We start from the raw sequence: 22,387 nt of genomic DNA, 5'->3' as shown, positions 1-22,387 counted from the left end.
TGAAGCAATATCCCAGTGTGTCTCCTGTGAGCGAGTCATTGAATTGTAACTCCTCTGATGGACAATGGCTGGGGATGTCTGTTTGGCACTTGCCCGGGCATTGGTTACCTCCCTTGCTATTGTCTTGGGGGGAGCTAGTATCTGGATCTTCCCAAACCCACAACATATTTTGGTGACAACCGTACAACACAATTCTCATAACTTCATATGCATTAATGATATACATATTTAGTTGGAACAGTGGGTTTCAAAGGATCATAACCTTTCTCATGATACCTTACAAGGCATGTTTTATATGCATGTGATGGGGTGGAAGAGACCCCATCCACCGCTCTTGGTCTCCAGGCCATGAGGCCTAAGGGCAAGAGTCCATAGAGATGCCCTGATCTGCAGGGTTTTAAGGCCTACTGGCTGGAGTCTATATAATTGCCTTGCTCCACAGGGCAATCAGGTCATGTGACCCACATCTGGGGGGCAGCCCTTCTCTGTGAGGCAGTAAGGCCTAGCATCCAGAGACCACAGGGGTACCCTGGGGTTTGCAAGGCAATAAGGCCTGATGGCCAGAGTCAATAGAGATACCCTGGGTCTACAGGGTGGTAAGGTGTAGCAGCCAAAGTCATTAATGATCCACTGGGTTCCTTGGTATCCAGGTCTAGTGGCCAAGTCGATGGAGATACTCCTGTGGGCACAGCTGTACGGCCCAGTGGCTAGAGTCAATAGGGTGGCCCTCTGGGTAGGGCTGTAGGGCCTAGCAGCAGGAGTCAATAAAGTCATTCTCTGGGCAGTGTTGCACAGGCTAGTGCCGGGATTCAATAAAATTGCCCTCTGAGTGGGGCTGCAGAGTCAAGCAGCTGCTTGGGGTGGGGGGAAGTGTGGGACGCCTCCCAGAAGGAGGGGGGCACAGGTACGGGGACCCAGGCCCTCCCTGCTCCACCAGGTCCCAACCCAGGGCCCTTGCAGTGGCGAGTGAGTCTGCTACTGGGTCAGTGGGTATCCAATCCAGCAACATGCTGACCAGCCTCAGGACAATGACTTGTCCCCCCTGCGCTACTTGCTATCTTGTCACTAACGTCTGTGATCTGTGCATCTTTGCCATCTCTGGGTTCTTCAGCCTGTGCAACTTCCTGTAGCCTGGACCTCCCTGGGGTGTCCACAGGTAGCTGGGCATCCGTGTGGGTCTCAGCGCCTCTGGCTTCTACAGTCCGGGGCTTCAGTCGTTCCTGGGCATGAGCCAGCAAGGAGCATCCTTCCTCTCTGGCACTCAGCCCAGACTGAGCTGGGTTGCTCCCTCTTATACTACTGCTACACCTGGAGCATGCCCTGTAGAGACTTGAGGGCGTGGCTTCCTCTACCCACAGTGAGGAGTTAACCCTTCCCCTCCAGTGCAGGGTGAGATCACTCCATCATACACCCTCTCCCTCAAGAGGGTATCTGCTGGGGGCTCTTTCTTTCTCCCCTCCCCTGTTATCCTAAAAAAAAAAAAAAATTGGCATTGGCATGTAGTTTCCCAGGGTGATGTGGTACCTGAAAGTCATGTAGTTGTAGGGCAAGATACCAGTGCATGATTCATGGGTTTGTACCCTTCATGCTCTTCAACCATCACAAGGGCGCATGGTCAGTGATCAGTCAGAATGTATTTCCTAACAGAAAATACCGCAGAGCTTCTATGGCTCACTTAATGGCCAAGGCTTCTTTCTCAATAGTTGAGTAGTGCGTATTTGGGGTCTCTGGGTTCCCTCTTATACTGCTGCTACACCTGGAGCATGCCTGGTAGGGACGTAGGTGTGTGGCTTCCTGTACCCACAGTGAGGAGTTAACCCTTCCCAGTCCAGTGTGGGGTGAGTTCACCCCGTCACAATGCAATATCATAATGATATGCAGGTGATTAACATGGGGGATACAGGGCATTCCCCTGAGGTATACAGTGCCACAAACACCAGATAAACCACTACATTACTAACTACACTAAATTAAGCAACAACTACAGACAATATGAGAATTCCTGAAGGCTGGTTAACCAAAACTCAAAGAGCGACAGTGAGCTCCAGCTCTTCCCCACAGTGGTCAGAAGGAACTGAGAAAGAGGCAGCAACCATGCACCTTTTTATCCTCGGCTTGGTGCATGAAGACAGAAGGGGCGCATATGCTGCTGCAGATGTAGCTGAAAGAATCTGACTTGAGTGCATTGGGTGCACATACACCTACAGTGGAATGTATAAGTGCTCAGTCATTTGAAGGAGAACATTCTTTTTTTTTTTAATCCCTTACATGTTTCTGGATGCAATATTTGCTAGTAATGAGTTCCACAGGTGATTTCTGTGTTTGAAACAAATACTTCCCCTTTGATCAGTTTAAATGTGCTGTTTTTCAGTGTCATTGAATGTCCTCTGGTTTTTGTATTATGAAGGAGGATTTGTGCATAATGAGAGCATGACAAAGGACCTATTGAGAGCAAAATATAGTGCTCAGCAGCTCTTAGGATTTGGCCTGATTTGAATCAAGTATTAAGGATGATCCTTGGATTGGGCTGAGTGGTGCTTGGGGCAGGACCAGTGCTGGATTAAGGAATAACATAACTGAGCTACAGCCTAGGGCCTCACAATATGAGAGGCCTCTAAAAGAGAAAAGAACTGACTCCATTTCAAATTTTATCAAAATCGGTTGATAAATAAAGGAGATATGAGAAAAAGAATATTCTTTCTATATAGAGACATTTTCATTCAAATATGACAGAAATATGCATATCTGGCTACACAAACACTCATACCCTTATCCTTCACTAATTGTTCATTATTGACAGGCGGGAGGCCAGGGCTGAGAAAAAAACAATAATTGCACTTGTAAAATTACTATTTCTACAACTAATTCTGCTATCAGTATCCCAAGGCAGCATTTTGTGGCCACCTGCTCCTGCTAAAATTCTGACTGTCTTTTCATAACTTATTTAAATAAATAAAAAAAATAATGTTCTCACTGCTGATAAAATCGGGAAAATTGTGAGATCAGAGAGGGCAGTGTCGTGAAGCAATCGTGCCAAGCTCCTACTCGTATGTTAATGTGTTCTTTCTCCTTTGGATCTGTACATATGTACAATTGTATATTTTAGTGCGCATGCTACTTTCTGCTTCATGAGCTACCCATGCTTCACATGATTGAGTTTGCAGGTGATCGTCTTATAGGCTTGAGTCAAGTGGATCTTGAGGAGGATAAATTTGTGTTGGCTTCCCTCTGTCAGTTTCGGGAACCTTCACAGTAAATGTCAGAGTGCTGATGAAAGGATAAATAGAGGGTTTTGAGTGAAGTGAAGGAAGATATACATATATATCAAAATACTCTGAGTACTTGGTGAGCAAGTTATTTCAAATTATGTGCATTTATGATTTATAAGCTATTAAAGCCTATAAATTTCATTTATATTTGCTTGAATATAGGCTAGTTTTTCTCACTTTCTCAATGCCTATCTAGAGATTACCAGTCTTTTTTCTGGTAAATTCTTTCCTTCTCTTTCATGCATATAGCTTGTTGTCACTCTCTGTGTCCAAGATGTTTACACAAAATTAATTAGTGGTCTTCAGGGAGACAGAGGATAGAGAAGCGAACATGAAGAGAGATGTCTGCCTAGAAAAAAGACTGGGATTTTCTGCTTGGCAGCAGGGCCGCCCAGAGGGCGGGGGGCAAGTGGGGCAATTTGCCCCAGGCCCTGGGCTCTGTAGGGGCCCCCATGAGAATGGCTGAGGCTCCTGCCCCGACCCTGGCCCTGGCCCTGGCCCTGCCACTGACCCAACCCCACCTCAGCCCCTCTCCTGGAGCCTCAACGCATCCAGGAGCGTCCCTGGACAGCTGCAGCATGGCTCGGGTGGGGCCTGTGTTCCTCCTGCTCAGAACTGTGTGGTAAGGGGGCGGGGCTGCCAGCTCCAGGCCGAGTGGATGGAGCTCAGGCCCCACTGGAGCTCGCAGCCCTGCCCCCTTACCATGCGACTCTGAGTGGGGAGTAGCTTAGGACCTGCCAGAGCCATGCTGCAGCTGTCCAGGGACCCTTCTGGATGCGCTGAGGGTCCAGGTGAAGGGGTACCTGGGGTAAGGGGCTGGGGGGGTTGGATAAGGGGCAGGGAGTCCCAAGGACATTCAGGGGACAGGGAGGGGGGGTCAGATTTGGGGGGGGCAGTCAGGGGACAGAGAATGGGAGGGTTGGATTGTGGGCATTCTGGGGGTCTGTCAGGACTCAGTGGGGGGGAGGATAGGGGTTGGGGCAGTCAGGGGACAGGGAGCAGGGTGGGTTTCTGGTAAATGTTGAGGGGACAATGTGCAGGATAGGTCAGGGATTCTGAGGGAGGGCAGGCAGTCGGGGACACGAAGTGGGTGGGGGTTAGATAGGGGTCAGGGCCAGGCTCATTCAGCAGTTTGAGGCTTGCAGAAGACCCAAGCTGTTAGCTTTTCCATTAGGGCTACCATCCTTTTCACTTCTCAAATGCCAAATTATCATCTATATTTAATTTCAGTGCCATAAGGAGATTCATGTCACAGGAGAGTAGCTTCATTTAAAATTAGCCAGTACGGGAGGGATCACATGAAAAGAGCAATATCCTACATCACCTACCTCCTTCCCAACCCTACCAAGGGAGACCCGTCCCCCCTGCATTCCCTGAGGCTTCAGAGGGGTTAATTCAGTGGTTCTCAAACTTTTGTACTGGTGACCCCTTTCACATACCAAACCTCTGAGTACAACCCCCCCCCCCCGCTTATAAATTAAAAATACTTTTTTATATATTTAACACTATTCTAAATGCTGGAGGCAAAGCGGGGTTTGAGGTGGAGGCTTACAGCTCGCAACCCCCAGTAATAACCTCGTGACCCCCTGAGGGGTCCTGACTCCCAGTTTGAGAACCCCTGGGTTAATTTAATTTTAACACCCTGTGTCCATTCACATGCATGCGCTATTTTGAGCATTTCAGTTTTCACAACATAGGCTCATCCCAGATTCTGGAACAAGCTCAAATGCTCAGTTCCTGGAATATGTACATAAGCTATACTAAAGACAAACCCACAGTAACCCTCTCCAGTTTGTGAGGGGCCTCATGGAGCCAGTCTCTAGGAAACAGATAAATGCATGGAGGTTAAGTCCATTAATGGCTATTAGCCAGGATGGGTAAAGAATGATGTCCCTAGCCTCTATTTGTCAGAGGGTGGAGATGGATGGCAGGAGAGCAATCGCTTGATCATTACCTGTTAGGTTCACTCCCGCTGTGGCACTTGGCATTGGCCATTGTCGGTAGACAGGATACTGGGCTGGATGGACCTTTGGTTTGACCCAGTAAGGCTGTTCTTATGTTCTAAGCTAAATGAATCCAAAGTTATGGAGACAGATATGAAGCAAGGAAGCCAGCAGAGTATCAGAAACCTGGGCTCAGGCATTTGGTCACAAGCTGAGGTGGTTCAAAAGTTTTAGATTTTTTTTATTGTTTCTTTAAACAATCAAACACAGCAAGCAGCAAATATTTGGCCACACGCTTCTGAAACCCAGGAGTGGCGTCAGGGTTTCTGACGCCCTAGGCGGACGGCCATTTCGCTGCCCCCCGTGGGTCTGTTGGACCTACCGCAGTCATGCCGGCGGTCGGTCAGCTGCTGGAAAGGCTCCGGTGGAGCTGCCGCAGGCATGACTGTGGTAGGTCCGCCGGAGCCTTTAGACCAGCACACTGTCCGTCGAAATGACTGCGGCAGCTCCACCGGAACCTTTCCAGCAGCGGACCGTCCACCGGCATGACTGCGGTAGGTCCACCAGACCCGCGCGCCGCCCCCCCGGCAAAATAGTGCCCCCCAAAAATTCTGGCGCCCTAGGCCATTGCCTAGGTTGCCTAAATGGTAGTGCTGGCCCTGCTGAAACCCCAAACCATGTTCAGATTTTGGCAGACTAATTTCAGCTTTTCAATTAAAAAAAACCTCAACAAATTTTGAAGGAAAGCAGACATTGGCCATGATTTTTTTCTGCTTTTTAAAAACCCCTAGTTTTCGATCCAAAAAAAGTTTTAATGGAAAATATTTGTCCAACCCTTTTAATGAGCTTTAGTACCTTTTAGCACTACCTGATTCTGAGGACCAGTGATAACTTGCAAAGAAATTTGCTCAAAACTGGGTTTGTGCTGAGCTGCGGAAGGTTTATTTTTCCCCAGGCCGCCCATGTGGGGGGAGTAAGTGGGGCAATTTGCCCTGGGACCCACAGGGGCCACCATGAGAATATAGTATTGTATAGTATTGCAATTTTTTTTATGGAAGGGGCCCCTGAAATTGCTTTGCCCCAGACCCCCTGAATCCTCTGGGTGGCCCTGCTTGGTGGGTTTGGAGCATGCAAGATAATATTTTATTATAGGCAGTATGTGATGTAAAAATTCTTATATAGACTTGTAAATCACATATCATATGCATAATACATTGCATTTTTATAGTATGGCAAAAGAAATATCCCAACAATTCATTGTTTTGTGGTGAAAATTAAATCAGACTAAACATTTGTAAATATATTTTATATATAATGTGGATAAACTTTGTATTTCCCTAATAAAATTAATCAATTTGTTTTTCATTTATTCACATGAAAAGAAGGATAATTTTCCTTATTTATGGTGAAAAAAAAGTATATATCCAAACGCACACAATTTGTTGTTGTATAGATATAGATTTTTTTTACTAGTTTCAATAAAAATTTTCTGATACTAATTTTAGTACCTATATTAGATAATTCAGCATAATTGTCTATAAAAAAACAAATCAATTTATTGGAAAAATACATCGTGCATACAATTTTCTGATGGTTTGCTTATTACCTAGGTGTAATTCATATCAATATAACTAATAGTTGAGCTTTAAGCTTGTGGGTTATTCGAATCCTATATCCTCTATTGCCTCTCATATCCTTTATTGCCCTCTTATATCCTCTAAGATAGGGGTGCCAACCTCTTCAGAAGTTAATATCCGGCTCCTTGTATAGGCACCGACTCTGGGGTTGGAGCTACTGGTGCCAACTTTCCAATGTGCTGGCGGTGCTCACTGCTCAGCCCCCGGCTCTGCCACAGGCTTTGAATCAGGAGAGAGGAACTAGTTCTAAGGAAGAACTTGCTGAAACCTCAGTGCAAACCCAATCTCTTTTTTAAACCTTTCAGATGTCAAGTAGTCAAATCCAAGTCACTGCTCTTATGTTTCAGTATGTATGACGTGTGGAGTGACACAGTCCTCCGAAATGCATTCCTCTGGCCTTCTGTGAAAGAGCCTAGAAAAGTGTACTCTGATCTGGGATGATATGGTCAGCACATTGAAACTCACGTGATCTATGGTATGGGAATTCCATCCCTTGCATAGATTACTTCTGCCCATGGCTAGAACAGTCTGTGCAGGGAGCTTTCCCTGGTTGGATCAGTATATACTCCCATAGTAATTCTGCTTTCACAGCATTGAAGTATACCCATTTTCACCTCACAAAAGGCTGGCATCTAAATTTAGACCATGGTGTCTGGGGCCTGCAGAGAGGCCAAAATTTCAAAATTGAGCCTTGGGCAATTGTGACCCAGAGAAGTCAGAGACTGCTAAATGCGAGGTTTCAGCATTCTAGATTCCTAACTGAGGGTAGTAAAAGAAACCTCTTGCATGTTGTTTGGCATTGGATCCATCCTTGAGTGTTTTTCTATCATATCCAGAACAGCATGAATCTCATGGTGGGGCTACAGACCTTGATAATGCTTCGCATTCAGTAACTAGCATTTTCCTATTGTGTTCATTTTCTGCAAACACTTTTTCCAGTGGAAATATTTCCAGTCACCCAAAAGTAACCCAGGTTGTCAGTGCACCACACTGGTGTTTAATTCCCATAGTCTGTGGACAGTTCAGTGCTCAGTTTGCTTTCATCTACGAGAAATAAATGTACTCAGAATGTTCCCTTTTGAATTGACAGCAACAGTCTGGGAAAAACTTCACGATAGATACTATCAAGGATTGTCTTGGCCGCCATCTACAGTTGCTGTGAAGAAAAACAATCTCACAGATTGTTAAATGGAGTGTAAGGAACCTTCTGTTCAGTGTTGATTCACCTTGCGGTTTCAGATCCCGCCTCTCTCAACTCCCCACCTATCATGCCTAGGTACCATGATGCTGGACATCTAGTAAAGAGTTTATAACATCTTATTATATTTTCCATTTATAGTGCATTATGCGCCTTTTCAAAATTAGGGGCACGATTCCCTTTGCACACTTGTGAGAATAATGAGTAAGTGGAATTAAACTGGGTAAGACTAGTGTAGGTGGGATGGGAATCAAGACATAGGTCATAATATACTAGAGAAGTAAGGTTTTTCACCCACAAAAGCTTATGCCCAAATAAATCTGTTAGTCTTTAAGGTGCCACCAGACTCCTTGTTTTTATACTAGAAGAAGGAATCCATGTAATATCTAATATAAAGAGAAGACACTTGTAACAGGTCATGGACACTTTCAGGTTCTACTGATCTAAAATCTATACCTTTGCCTTACCTTTGTAGGGACAAAACTCACCCATTTCCTGGGACTGAACTTTATCAAAACAAAGAAATAAGATTAAATCTCAACCAGTTCTCTTCCTCAGGATTGGCTCATTTTAGGGTTCTTAGTGCTTAGACTACTCCAGGTCTTTTCTGCCGCAGATACAAGACCTTTCCATCAGGGCCGAACATACTTTTTTCCCTTTTATTGCATCTAGGCTTCATATTGCTGGCAGGGTCTATTTCCAGGAGAGACCTGTGATGTTATCATAGAATCATAGAATATTAGGATTGGAAGAGACATTGGGAGGTGATCTAGTCCAACCCCCTGCTCAAAGCAGGACCATCCCCAACTAAATCATCCCAGCCAGGGCTTTGTCAAGCCTGACCTTAAAAACCTCTAAGGATGGTGTCATAAACAGATAGTTAAGGGTTAATGTCTCTTTTACCTGTAAAGGGTTAAGAAGATCAGTAAACCTGGCTGACACCTGACCAGAGGAGCAATAGGGGGACAAGATACTTTCAAATCTTGGTGGAGGGAAGTCTTTTGTTTGTGCTTTTTGTTTTGTTCGTTGTTCGCTCTCGGGACTGAGAGGGACGGGACATCAATCCAGGCTCTCCAAATCTTTCTGAATCAGTCTCTCATGTTTCAAACTTGTAAATAATTAGCCAGGCAAGGCGTGTTAGTCTTATGTTTGTTTTCTCAACTTGTAAATGTTTCTTTTTGCTGGAAGGATTTTACCTCTGTTTGCTGTAACTTTGAACCTAAGGCTAGAGGGGTTTTCTCTGGGCTATATAAATCTGAGTACCCTGTAAAGCATTTTCCATCCTGATTTTACAGAGATAATTTGGTACCTTTTCTTTCTTTAATTAAAAGCTTTCTTTTTAAGAACCTGATTGATTTTTCCTTGTTTTAAGATCCAAGGGGATTGGAACTGGACTCACCAGGGATTGGTGGGGGGAAAGGAGGGGGGATAGCTAATTTCTCCTTGTTTTAAGATCCAAGGGGATTGGATCTGGACTCACCAGGGATTGGTGGGGGGAAAGGAGGGGGATGGTTAATTTCTCCTTGTTTTAAGATCCAAGGGGTTTGGATCTGTGTTCACCAGAGAACTGGTAAAGTCCCTCAAGGCAACCCAGGGAGGGGACGAAGTTTTGGGGGGACAGAGAGTGCCCCAGACACTGGAATTCTGGGTGGTGGCAGTGTATACCAGATCTAAGCTAGTAATTAGGCTTAGAAGTGTCCATGCAGGTCCCCACATTTGTACCTTAAAGTTCAGAGTGGGGAAAGAAACCTTGACAGATGGAGATTCCACCACCTCCCTAGGTAACCCATTCCAGTGCTTAACCACCCTCCCAATGAAAAAGATTTTCCTAATATCCAACCTAGACCTCCCCCACTGCAACTTAAGACCATTGTTCCTTGTTCTGTCATCTGCCACCACTGAGAACAGCTGAGCTTCATCCTCTTTGGAACCCCCATTCAGGTAGTTGAAGGCTGCTATTAAATCCCCCCACTCTTCTCTTCTGCAGACTAAATAACCCCAGTTCCCTCAGCCTCTCCTCATAAGTCATATGCTGCAGCCCCCTAATCATTTTTGTTGCCCTCTGCTGGACTTTCTCCAATTTGTCCACATCCTTTCTGTAGCGGGGGGACCAAAACTGGACGCAATACTCCAGATGTGGCCACACCAGTGCCAAATGGAGGGGAATAATCACTTCCCTCGATCTGCTGGCAAAGCTCCTATTAATACAGCCCAATATGCCGTTGGCCTTCTCAGCAATGAGGGCACGCTGCTGACTCATATCCAGCTTCTCGTTCACTGTAATCCCGAGGTCCTTTTCTGCAGAACTGCTGCTTAGACAGTTGTCCTCAGCCTGTAGCGGTGTATGAGATTCTTCCTTCCTAAGTGCAGGACTCTGCACTTGTCCTTATTGAACCTCATCTGATTTCTTTTGGCCCAATCCTCCAGTTTGTCTAGGTCACTCTGGATCCTATCCCTACTCTCAAGCATATGTACTTCTCCCCCTATCTTAGTGTCATCTGCGAACTTGCTGAGGGTGCAATTAATCCCATCATCCAGATCATTGATAAAGATAATTGATGAAGAAAACTCGCCCCAGGATGACCCCTGGGGCACAACTCTTGATACTGGCTGCCAACTAGACATAGAGTCGTTGGTCACTACTCGTTGAGCCCGACAATCTAGCCAGCTTTCTATCCACCTTATAGTCCATTCATCCAATCCATACTTTTTTAACTTGCTGGCAAGAATACTGCATGAGGGCTGATTTGAACACAGGCTGATTTTAGTCTTGGTGGTGACAGATCAATATAAGGAAAGTGGCCTCTTTCCATACTCTGCCATTACAATATTTCCATCACTTTAAAATAACATGTTCCTGTGATATTAACAAACTGGCTACCAGTTTCACAGTGTTTTGAGATACGATGAAATTACCTCCTCTCATCTTTACCATACATTGAAAAAAACCCCTCAGTGTTATTAGGAGGCTACAAATCTTCATGTTTATGCACAAAAGTTTGAGCTTTAAGATAAAATCATTCCTGTGATGCTCACAGGCTCCTCTCTTCTACAAATCTAATACAGATTTTGCAATACTAGTTAATAACGGGAGTTTGCCAGAAGGAATCTAGTGCCCTGCAGATACTAATAGCTATGTCCATCCAAAGTGTTGGACTATCACAGCCTGGAAACCTCCATCTGTCTCACCTCTTCCTCTGTCCCTTTACAAAGAGAAGTGAAAGTGAATAATTCACACTTTCCCCATCCATCTTTCGACACAGCTGATCCAACCTCCTTCAGTCTAACCTCCAAAACATGTTCAACTCTCTTGTCCTAACACTTTGTCAAGGCCTAATCGCCCTGTGGCGTTTTCACATGGAAGTGGTCTCAGTTCTAGTTTTCTGAGTCTTCCAAGTTTTTTCAGGCTGATCCATTCAAGACTTTGGCTTCCCAGGCCCAGATGTGCCCCAGGAGGCATTACTCACATTTTTGACCCTGGAGAAGCCCTCATGGTCACCACAAGATTTGCAGATTGCCTGCGCAGTCGAGACAGGCTAGTTTGAAAAATCCCAAGATAGGTTTTTTTGTTTGTTTTGGTTTTTATTAAAGGAAAGTGCTTGTTGGGGAAAGAAGTGGGGGCTGTACTCCAAATTTCAAACAACAGCTCAAATTTGATTCAAAATTGAACTTCAGTTCAAACCATCTATTTTTCTCCTCTGGTTCACTCCTCCTTAGCATATGGAGTCTGTGAAGTATACTTAAATGCAATGTAGAGCAAAAATTGGATCTTTAAGTTATTATCATTGTGATGGAGTATCCTCTGGATTCTGAGAACTATGTGGGTTTTAGAGTTGATTGCAGACATGTTTAACATTTTTTGAAATATGTGGGACAACCCACACACTTAGAATTAAACGTAAGTGTTTGCAGGATAGGGTTCTTAATATGAAAGTGTGAGGTGGGAGGGAGCACCTGTGAATTTATAAGTAATTTCTAATGAGGAAAAAGAAGTACCCCAAGTATAACACTGAGTCTGAGCAACGCTTGTAGAACAGAAAGAGAAGGTAAGTAGTACACTTTTCAAGGAGTTCAAGAAGGAAGAGAAAATACCTAGACCCTGCTGTGCTTAGAATAGCAGAAAGCCCACATCTACCTATCCAGAACCTTGAGTGATGCCCTATTTAATCAAGCTTCCCCAACAAATATTGTCAGATATTTACTGACATAGAAATTACCATACTTGATCAGAGCAGTGGTCCCGCTAGTCCATCATCCTGCCTCTTAGTGGCCAGTCAGGTAGAAGGTAGAAGAAACCCCATAGTAGGACAATTACTGAATAACTTGCTCGTAAGGGAAGTTTCATCCCAACCATATCAATTAGTGGTTGGCTAATGTGCTGAAGCTTGGGGGTTTCCATCCTCTTTTGAACACTATTCCCTTTTATGAAGCCAGCGAGGGAGCCGGTTCAGTAGCATAAAACATGCTGAATAAATCATTCAATGGGAAATAGTTACAATGTCATGAATAATGTAGTACATGACTATAGTGGGAAAGGGAGCGGGCTCTTGTATCTTATGAAGAAAGCTCTGGTACGTGTCTCCCTCTTTTACTAGTTTATTACTGTGAACACTCCTGAACTCTGCAGCTAAGACCTGATGCCTTTGTTAAGGAGCTATAACAATGATCAGCGCAGTCCTCAGGGAAAAAATGCACCTGCACTTTTAAGGATTATTTCTTCTCATTTCTACAATTTAACACTTTTTCCTGCTTCTTAAAACAATAGGGCATTCATGTATTTTTGTCAAATGCAGAATAAATTAGTTAGAAGTTAGGCCGTGCTAGTTGTGTCTCGCAGTTCACTTCAGTGATTGATTGTGGAACCTGTGTGTAGAGGGAAGGGGAGTTTGGGCCTGAGTCTGAGCCTGGGCTTACAGTGCAGTGCAGACAGGCCCTAAGTTCCTTTTTCATGGTCACACAGGAAGATGTCGACTGAGCAAGAAATTGAAACTGGGGTCTCCAGAATCATGGTCGAATCCCTCCACTGTTAGACCATCCTTACTCTACTGCTTGAGCTAATTTCTCACCTTCAGCTGACGTGTCTGGTGCCAGTGAGACAGAGATGGCGCCAGAGTCTTGAGCAAAGCAATAAAAAAGGGGTGGCTCCCCCTACCACAGCAGAGCAGGCTAGAAAATGCAGGCATCAATCCCATCACCGCTCTGATACAAAGCAAGCACTCTATCATTTGAGCTAATCCACCTTAAAAAAAAAAAGGCCCTAATCTGATGTCATCTCATTGCAGCCTGTTGCTTGTATCTGAAATGGCTGTAGGAGGTGTCTTTCTCTAGGGCTGGCTAACTGAGACTGTGGTGCTACTAACATCAATATTGTAGGTTTGAGTCTCTATGCTGGTTACTATCTACCTGATCTGTAGACAGGCTTTGGCTTCTAGTTCTTGCTCTTGTCCATGACTGCTATGGGCAAAGGGCCAAAAGAAGGAGGTGGCCCAAGTGAGAGCTGTTCCCCAGCTCCTAGAGAGCCCTGACCTGCCCATGTTGTTCCAGAGGCCATATAGTACCCTCAGCGGCCTGTTGCTCCTCTCCAAAATGACCAAGAGAGCAGCACTTCTGGTGGGCCAGCTACTTCAGTAGAGTGTGGTTCTAGTGACCCTTGCAAAATCCCACTGCCTCCAGTCTTGTTCTCCATGACCTCCAAGGAAATGGTGACGACATCCAGCTTTGCTCTCTATGACACTGTATAACCCCACTGCCTCCAGATTCACCCTTATTGACCCCTTCCATGACTGTAGCTTTCTCCAAATATTTATTTGTTGACCCATTTTTTGGTTCCCACTACATAAAGCTTCACCATCAGTCTGTAAGCAAGGATTGGCCTGTCTCCCAAGGTCTGCTCCCAAGGTCTGTGAGAATGAGGGATCGTCCTTCAGGAAAGGTTGTACAGTCCTTGCTTACAGACAGCCTCCCAACCTGAAGCAAATACTCAACAGCAACTACACACCACACAACAAAAACACCAACCCAGGAACCAAACCCTGCTACAAACCCTAGTGCCAACTCTGTCCACATATCTATTCAAGGGACGCCATCACAGGACTAACCACATCAGTGACACCATCAGGGGCTCATTCACCTGCACATCTACCAATGTTATATATGCTATCACATGCCAGCAATGCCCCTCTGCCATGTACATTGCCCAAACCGGATAGTCTCTATGCAAAAGAATAAATGGCCACAGATCAGACATCAAGAATTATAACATTCAAAAACCAGTCAGAAAACACTTCAACCTCCCTGGACACTCAATAACAGACTTAGAAGTGGCAATTCTTCAACCAAAAAAACTTCAAAAACAGACTCCAATGAGAAATTGCAAAACTGGAATTAATTTGCAAACTGGACACCATCAAATTGGGCCTGAATAAAGACTGGGGGTGGATGAGTCACTACAAAAACTAAAACCTAATTTCCACATGCTAATTTCCCCCTACTCACACCTTCTTATCAACTGTTTGAAATGAGCCACCATGATTACCACTACAAAAGTGATTTTTTTGTCCTTTTCATGTACTGTTATATATTTCTTCCTACTATATTTTCCACTCCGTGCATCTGATGAACTGGGTTTTAGCCTACAAAAGCTTATGCCCAAATAAATTTATTTGTCTCTAAGGTGCCATAAGTACTCCTCATTGTTTTTTCTGATACAGACTAACATGGCTACCACTCTGAAATGTAGGCATAGTTAATGAGGCCATTGTCAGCAACTTGCATTGGTGTACTAAGGACCTCTGCTTATTTATTCTGAGTAGTGGTGGAGGTCATTTGAAAAGTGAAATTAACACACACAAATTCATTTGGAGTTTACCTAATGTAAAGTAAAGATCATATTTTATTTGACTTCACAGAGTGCAAATAAGTCTGGTCCTGACTACCCTAAGGCCTGGTTTACACTTGCAAGTTTTTTTTGCCAAAAGACAGCTTTTGGCAATGAAACAGCAGAGGAGTACACACTGCAAAGTCACTTTTTGCCATGAAACTCCTCAGTTGCATCGCTATAATAAAACCACCTTGAGGAAAGTGATAAGACTTTTTATGCAAAGGTTTTAACAAAACCACCTCAAGGAGAGTGATAAGGCTTTTTGTGCAAAGGTTTTATCGCCAAAGTGCCAGTGTAAATACCTTGCTTGCTTTTATCTTTGTAACTGGCATCCAGGGGTTCCCACATGCCTGCAGTGACAACTCTGCTCATTGTTTTGAACTCAGCAGTCCTGCAGGCATGCACTCCTCCCCTTTCAAAGCTCCATTCTGACAGCCAATGCTGTGCTGCTCTGCTCCGGAAAACAAAGAGCTATCAGGGGTTGATGTCTGGGTTTCCCCCTGCCCTGCCTCAGGACTGGTTGCTTTTGGCAGCTGTCTGAACTTAGGAGACAGCATGCTGCTCTCCTCGAACACACACTGTCTGTCTCTGCCCCTCTCTCCCTTACACACACGTTCCCTGTCGTACACTCTTCCCCCCATCCCATATCAGTTGAAAAGCAGATGACAATCTAGTAGGATGCCCATGGAACCATGGGATTGAGAAACCTGCATCATGTGACACTGGCCTTGCCCCATGAGGCACTGCAAACCCTTCCCAAAACACCCTGCTGCCATTTGTATGGTGGGATAGCTACCACAGTGCACTGCTTTCTGAGTTGTTGCTAGTGTGGATGCGCTCTAGTGACACAAGGAGCTGGTAAGCACACGCAACAATCATTTTAATTAAAGCTCTTTAATAAAAATGGTATAACTTTTGGCAAAAAAACTTGGCAGTGTAGATGTAGCCTTAGGATCTTCCACACTGGAAAAGAGAAAGAAAAACTCCCGCCTACCATCTCATAGCTACTTTGATCTTAATTCAGCAAGGTACTTAAGCACCTTTGAAGTCAATGGGATTTTAGCATATTCTTATGTGCTTTCTTGAATCAAGAGTTCTGTTTTCAGGGAGTCTTGAAAAGAAGCAGTCAGTGCAGAAGAAGTCTATATTTACTAGCTAATCTAACTGCACCAAAGAGAGTCTCTCTGAGAACTGATCTGTCCCTTCCCCTGGATATTTCCTGAAACAAGCAGCAAAGAAGACTCTCTCAGAATGCCGAGGGAATTGGCTGATGTGATTGCAGAGCCATTGGCCATTATCTTTGAAAACTTGTGGGGATCAGGGAAAGTCACGGACAATTGGAAAAAGGCAAATATAGTGCCCACCTTTAAAAAAGGAAAGAAGGAGAACCTGGGGAACAACAGACCAGTCAGCCTCACCTAAGTCCCCGGAAAAATCATGGAGCAGGTCCTCAAGGAAACCATTTTGAAACTTGGAGGAGAGGAAGGTGATCAGGAACAGTCAACATGGATTAACCAAGGGCACGTCATGCCTGACCAACCTGATTGCCTTCTATGATGAGATAATTGGCTCTGTGGATATGGGGAAAGCAGTGGACATAATATATCTTGACTTCAACAAAGCTTTTGATACGGTCTCCCACAGTATTCTTGCCAGCAAGTTAAAAAAGTATGGATTGGATGAATGGACTATAAGGTGGATAGAAAACTGGCTAGATTGTTGGGCTCAATGTCTAGGGATCAATGGCTAGTTGGCAGCCAGTATCAAGTGGAGTGCCCCAGGGCTTGGTCCTAGGGCTGGTTTTGTTCAACAACAGGATGGATGGCTGAAGAGAGATCACTTGATCATCACCTGTTAGGGTCACTCCCTCTGGGATACCTGGCATTGGTCACTGTCAGTAGATGGGATACTGGGCTGGATGGACCTTTGGTCTGACCCAGTATTGTCATTCTTATGTTCTTAACAGCTTTATTGATGATCAGGATGATGGGATGGATTGCACTCTCAGCAAATTTGCAGATGACACTAAGCTGGGGGGAGAGGTAGATGTGCTGGGGGGTAGGGATAGGGTCCAGAGTGACCTAGGCAAATTGGAGGACTAGGCCAAAAGAAATCTGATGAGGTTCAACAAGGACAAGTGCAGAGTTCTGCACTTAGGAAGGAAGAATCCCATGAACGCTACAGGCTGGGGACTGACTGGCTAAGCAGCAGTTCTGCAGAAAAGGACTTGGGGATTACAGTGAATGAGAAGCTGGATATGAGTCAGTAGCATGCCCTTGTTGCCAAGAACGCTAACGGCATATTGGGCTGCATTAGTAGGAGCATTGCTAGCAGATCGAGGGAAGTGATTATTCCCTTCTATTTGGCACTGGTGTGGCCACATCTGGAGAATTGCATCCGGTTTTGGGGCCCCCACTACACAAAGGATGTGCACATATTGGAGAGAATCCAGCAGAGGGCAATGAAAATAATCAAGGGGGCTGGGGCACATGACTTATGAGGAGAGGCTGAGGCAACTGGGCTTGTTTAGTCTGCGGAAGAGAAGGGTGAGGGGGGATTTGATAGCAGCCTTCAGCTACCTGAAAGGGGTGTGACGTTGCAGTCTATATGATTTTATAAAAATATGCTAATGAGTGAATATAATGTAACTGGAATATGCTTCATGCAAAAGGTCTCTTGTGAGGTATCATTACAAAGCTTATGATTTACTGAGTGTGATTATCCTATATGTATAAATGTACCACCACTCTTGTATCTGAACCTAAAAATATGAACTATAACTCTGAGGGCCTATTATAATTATGCAAAGTGTGGGCCATTAATGGTGGTTTGGAATCTTGATGACTCCCATTAACCAGGACAATTGACTGCAGATGGCTCTGTTTTATCTGTAAGACTTCCTGTATATGTGTGTGCTGGCAAGTGAGTAATGAAGTCTTGCAGTGACATGTGATCATGTCACCTGAACTGGAATCCATCTATAACCTAGTGCTTTTCCATTGAGAAGGGGCAGGAGGGGAGGAACCCAGAGGGACAAAGGATTCCTGCCTTATGCAAAAGATATATAAATGGGTGGAACAGAACAAAGGGGGGGCATCATGAAGAATCCCCTAGATACTACCTGAGCTGGAACAAGAGCTGTACCAGGGGAAAGAATTGTGCCCAGGTCTGGAAGGTGTCCAGTGTGAGGAAAAAACTTACTGAAGCATCTCTAAGAGTGAGATTATCTGTATTCAACTTGATTAGACATGGATTTGCGTGTGTTATTTTATTTTGCTTGGTAATTCACTTTGTTCTGTCTGTTGCTACTTGGAACCACTTAAATCCTGCTTTCTGTATTTAATAAAATCACATTTTACTTATTAACTCAGAGTATGTGTTAATACCTGGGTGGGCAAACAGCTGTGCATATCTCTCTATCAGTGTTATAGAGGGCAAACAAAGAGGGAAAGGGATAACTCAGTGCAGGGGTCAGCAACCTATGGCATGCGTGCCAAAGGTGGCACAGGAGCCAATTTTTCATGGCATGTGGGGCGAGCTGGGCTGCTCAGCCCGCTGCTGCTCTGGGATTCCCACTTGCCAGCCAGGGTCCCTTCTGCCACAGCCCCACTCAGGACCTGCTGCTGGCCTGGTGGAAAGAACCCCATGCTAGCAGTGGGCTGAGACCCCAGCTGGCAAGGAGCTGGTGGTGTAAACCCCAGAGCGGTGGAGGTCAGCCCACGGCTGCTCTGGGGTTCTGGCTGCTGGCCGCTTGCCAGGCAGGGTCCCCTCCGCAGCCCCACTCACCTTGCTTCCAGTTGGAGTTCCAGTGCAGCCTTCCTGCCAGACAGGGTCCAGGCTTCTGGCCCTGCTCAGCCCTACCACCGCCAGCTCCACTCACCTCAGCTGCTGATCTGGGGTTCCAGCCGCTGACCTCCTGCCAGCTGGTTATCAGCTTATAACTCAGAAGCCTGTGTGCAGCTTAAAGTATCTAAATAGGTGCCACCAGACATTGGAAAACTCAGCAAGGAAAAGCAAGGGCAAGGATCACACTAAACTAATAAGATCTGCATTTTAATTTAATTTTAAATAAAGCTTCTGAAACGTTTTGAAAACCTTGTTTACTTTATATATAACAGTAGTTTGGTTATACAGTATAGACTTATAGAAAGACCTTCTAAAAAACGTTCAAATGTATTACTGGCACCCGAAGCCTTAAATTAGAGTGTATACATGAAGACTTGGCATACCACTGCTGAAAGGTTGCCGACCCCTGGTTCAGTGGTTTGAGCATTAGTCTGCTAAACTCAGTGTTGTGAGTTCAATCTTTGAGGGGGCCATTTAGGGAACTGGGGAAAAAAATCTGTACTTGGTCCTGCTGCAAAGGCAGGGGACTAGACTTGATGAACTTTCAAGATCCTTTCCAGTTCTATGAGATCAGTATATCTCCATTAAAAAAAAATTATAAGTTTACCTTGTATAAGCTTTATACTAGGTAAAACAGCTTTATTTGGGTTTAGACCCCACTGGGAGTTGGGCATCTGAGTGTTAAAGAAAAGGACACTTCTGTTAGCTGCTTTCAGGTAAGCCTACAGCTGTTAGGGGACATGGTTCAGACCTGGGTCTGTGTTTGCAGCAGGCTTGAGAGTCTGGCTCAAATCAGGCAGGGCACTGAAGTCCTAAGCAAACAGGGCAGGGGCAGAAGTGGTCTTGGCACATCAGGTGGCAGTTCCCAAGGGGGGTTCTGTGATCCAACCCATCACAGGCGGGTTCCAAAGAGGATGGAGCTCAATTGTAGTCAGTGGTGGTAGATAACAGAACGAGGAGGAATGATCTCAAGTTGCAGTGGGGGAAGTCTAGGTTGGATATTAGGAAAATCTATTTCACTAGGATTGTGGTGAAGCACTGGAATGGGTTACCTAGGGAGGTGGTGGAATATCCATCCTTAGAGGTTTTAGAGGCCCTGCTTGACAAAGCCCTGGCTGGGATGATTTAGTTGGTGTTGGTTTTGATTTGAGAAGGGTTGGACTAGATGACCTCCTAAGGTCTCTTCCAACCCTAATCTTCTATGATTTCTTGTAGAACAAAGTGGGAACGTGATACTTATCCCCATCAATGTCTCAGCATGGAGCCTTGGTACTGAATTTAAGGCCTTGTCGACACTACAAAGCTTTGTCGGCAAACATTATGCCGCTTTAATTAAAATTGCTGTTGCATGTCCACACTATGATCCTTGTGTTGGCAAAGTGCATCCAGAGTAGCAGCTCTTGCATCGACACAGAGAGCAGTGCTCTGTGGTAGATATCCCACTATGCAACTGGCTGCAGGGTGCTTTGAGAAGGGTTTGCAATGCCTCATGGGGAAGCCACAGTGTTACATGCTGAAGGTTTCTCAATCCCATCATTCCATGGGCATCCTAGTAGATTGTCAGCCCCTTTTTCTACTGAAGCATCGGGGGGTGGGGGAGGGGAGAATGGAGTGGGGTGTATGTTGGGGGGGGAAGACAGCAAGCTGACCAACCTATCCTGAGGCAAGTGGAGGGGGACTCCTCTCCCCACCTCTGCCTCTGGTTCTGCTTGGCACAGCAGTGTCTCCCAAAGCAGCACGCTCTGCCTGCCTATGGTTCTGTGATTCCCTCTGAGTTTTCCCACAGCCTCCTCAGCTGCCAGGAGTAGCACCCTGAGCAGCTCTGTGAGCTCTCCATGCTGAGCAATGTCAAAGCACCACAGCAGTCTCCCCCCGCCCCGCCCCACCCACAGCAGCAGGCTGTCTGCTGCTGTGTGTCTAGTGCAGGGCAGAACAGGAGCATTCCAATGATTTGCTCTTTGTTCGCCAAAGGGAGCAACACACTCAGCTGTCAGATACTTCCCGGAGCTTTGAAAGGGGAGGGGTGCATGCCTGCTGGGCAGCAGAGATCAAAACAGTGAGCAAAGCAGTCAGGGCAGGCATTGCGGGATGCTGGCAGAAGCCAGTTCTGTCGATGAAACAAACAGCAGTGTCTATACTGATGCTTTGTTGCTTGAACTTTGCTGCAGACGTCTTTATGCCTCTCAGAAAGGTGGTTTTATTTTGTCAGTAAAAGAGCAGACTTTTGCCCCCGAAAGTAGCTCTGCAGTGTGTACTCCTCCGGTTTTGTCAGCAAAAGGCAGCTTTTCCCACCAAAACTCTGTAGTGTAGACAAGGCCCTAGGTCTAACATGCCAGAGAATACATGGAGCTTTGACTATGACCCAAAGGAAATAGGGCATTTCTTATCTGTTGAGTCATTCATTCCCTTCCCTCCTACATCCCTGTCCTCCATTTATGTTTCTCCAGCCTGCTTTCCTCTTTCTCATCATGCATCTTTACTATGCCACTTGCCACTGTCAGAAGACAGGATACTGGGATAATAAATGGACCTTTGGTCTGACCCAGTATGGCTGTTCTTATGTTCTTATCTGCAGTAAGGGAGATTTAGGTTAGCTATTAGGGAAAACTTTCTATCAGCATACTTAATTTCTGCAATAGGCTTCCAAGAAAGGTTGTGGAATTCCCATCACCAGTGGTTTTTAAGAACAGGTTGGACAAACACCTGTCAGGGATGGGCTAGGTTTACTTGGTCCTGCCTCAGTGCAGGGGCCTGGATCTCATGACCTCTTGAGGCTCCTTCCAGCTCTAAATTACTAAGATCAACTACCTGATATAGTGTTTTCCCTTTGTTGTCCTCACTTGTGTTGTGTGGACCTTCTACTGACCATTCACTAACTGGACTATACAGGAGACATTTAACTAGATGGCTACTGGGTTTGGCAGGCACAAGGGCCTTTTACTGGGAGTTGCTGGTTTAAGCTCATCACCCACTGACAGCCCTGCTGATCAGTTCCTTCCTCTGCCCCCACAGAGCCTCCCACCTGCTGGAATGATCACCGCCTCTCCCTCCTTTCCAACATCTCCTGGCCACCATGATGAGCTGTTCAGCAGCATGCAGGAGGCGCTAGTTGGGGGAGGGGAAGGAGCAAGGACAGGAGACTGCAACTGCTCATTAGCAAAGGCTTTTGTGAAGGGCTGGGTACACTTACCACCCACAGTTTGCATTGAATTGCAAAATACAGTGAATACAATGTGAAGAATGGAAGCAGAAGCATGATTATGACTGAAGAATGACCCAGGAGAACACAAAGCATTAATGGCATTATCCAATCACAAAGTCACTCACAAAACCAAAAACAAAGGATGAATCAGTGTAACTGTAGGAAGGTCTTGAGGTTAAGGTACTAGACTGGAACCCAGGAGATCTGGGTTTACTTTCTGGTTCTGCCACAAACTTCTTGGGCAAGTCATTTAGTTTCTCTATGCTTCAATTCCCCATCTGTAAAATGGAAATAAATAATATTTCTCTGTCTTGAAGGGGTGTTGTGAGGCTCAATTCATACAAACTCAGTAGGTGTTCATATATGTTCAGGATGGTCTAGGTTTAACTTGGCCCTGCTTCAGTGCAGGGGG

At 45.4% G+C, this 22,387-nt stretch overlaps 1 protein-coding gene across 2 annotated transcripts in view; it reads right to left on the bottom strand.

The window, feature by feature from the left end:
- Window positions 1–3,123: 3,123 nt before the first annotated feature.
- The window catches only part of LOC115650614 (acyl-CoA (8-3)-desaturase-like), a 95,790-nt gene continuing 76,526 nt past the window's right edge, over window positions 3,124–22,387 (bottom strand). Inside the window, exon 14 of one of the 2 annotated variants that reach the window (XR_004000137.1) lies at window positions 3,124–3,267. The gene's annotated coding sequence lies outside the window, so the exon portion shown is untranslated. Of the gene's footprint in view, window positions 3,268–7,911; window positions 8,758–22,387 lie in introns of those variants that run through there. The other variant, XR_004000136.1, reaches the window with a different exon arrangement.

Source organism: Gopherus evgoodei, chromosome 4 (assembly GCF_007399415.2).
Source record: "Gopherus evgoodei ecotype Sinaloan lineage chromosome 4, rGopEvg1_v1.p, whole genome shotgun sequence".
In the NCBI taxonomy this organism is placed as follows: Eukaryota; Metazoa; Chordata; order Testudines; family Testudinidae; genus Gopherus; species Gopherus evgoodei.
Note: the sequence above shows the minus strand (reverse complement) of the source record. Positions and strands in the feature narration are given on the sequence as shown.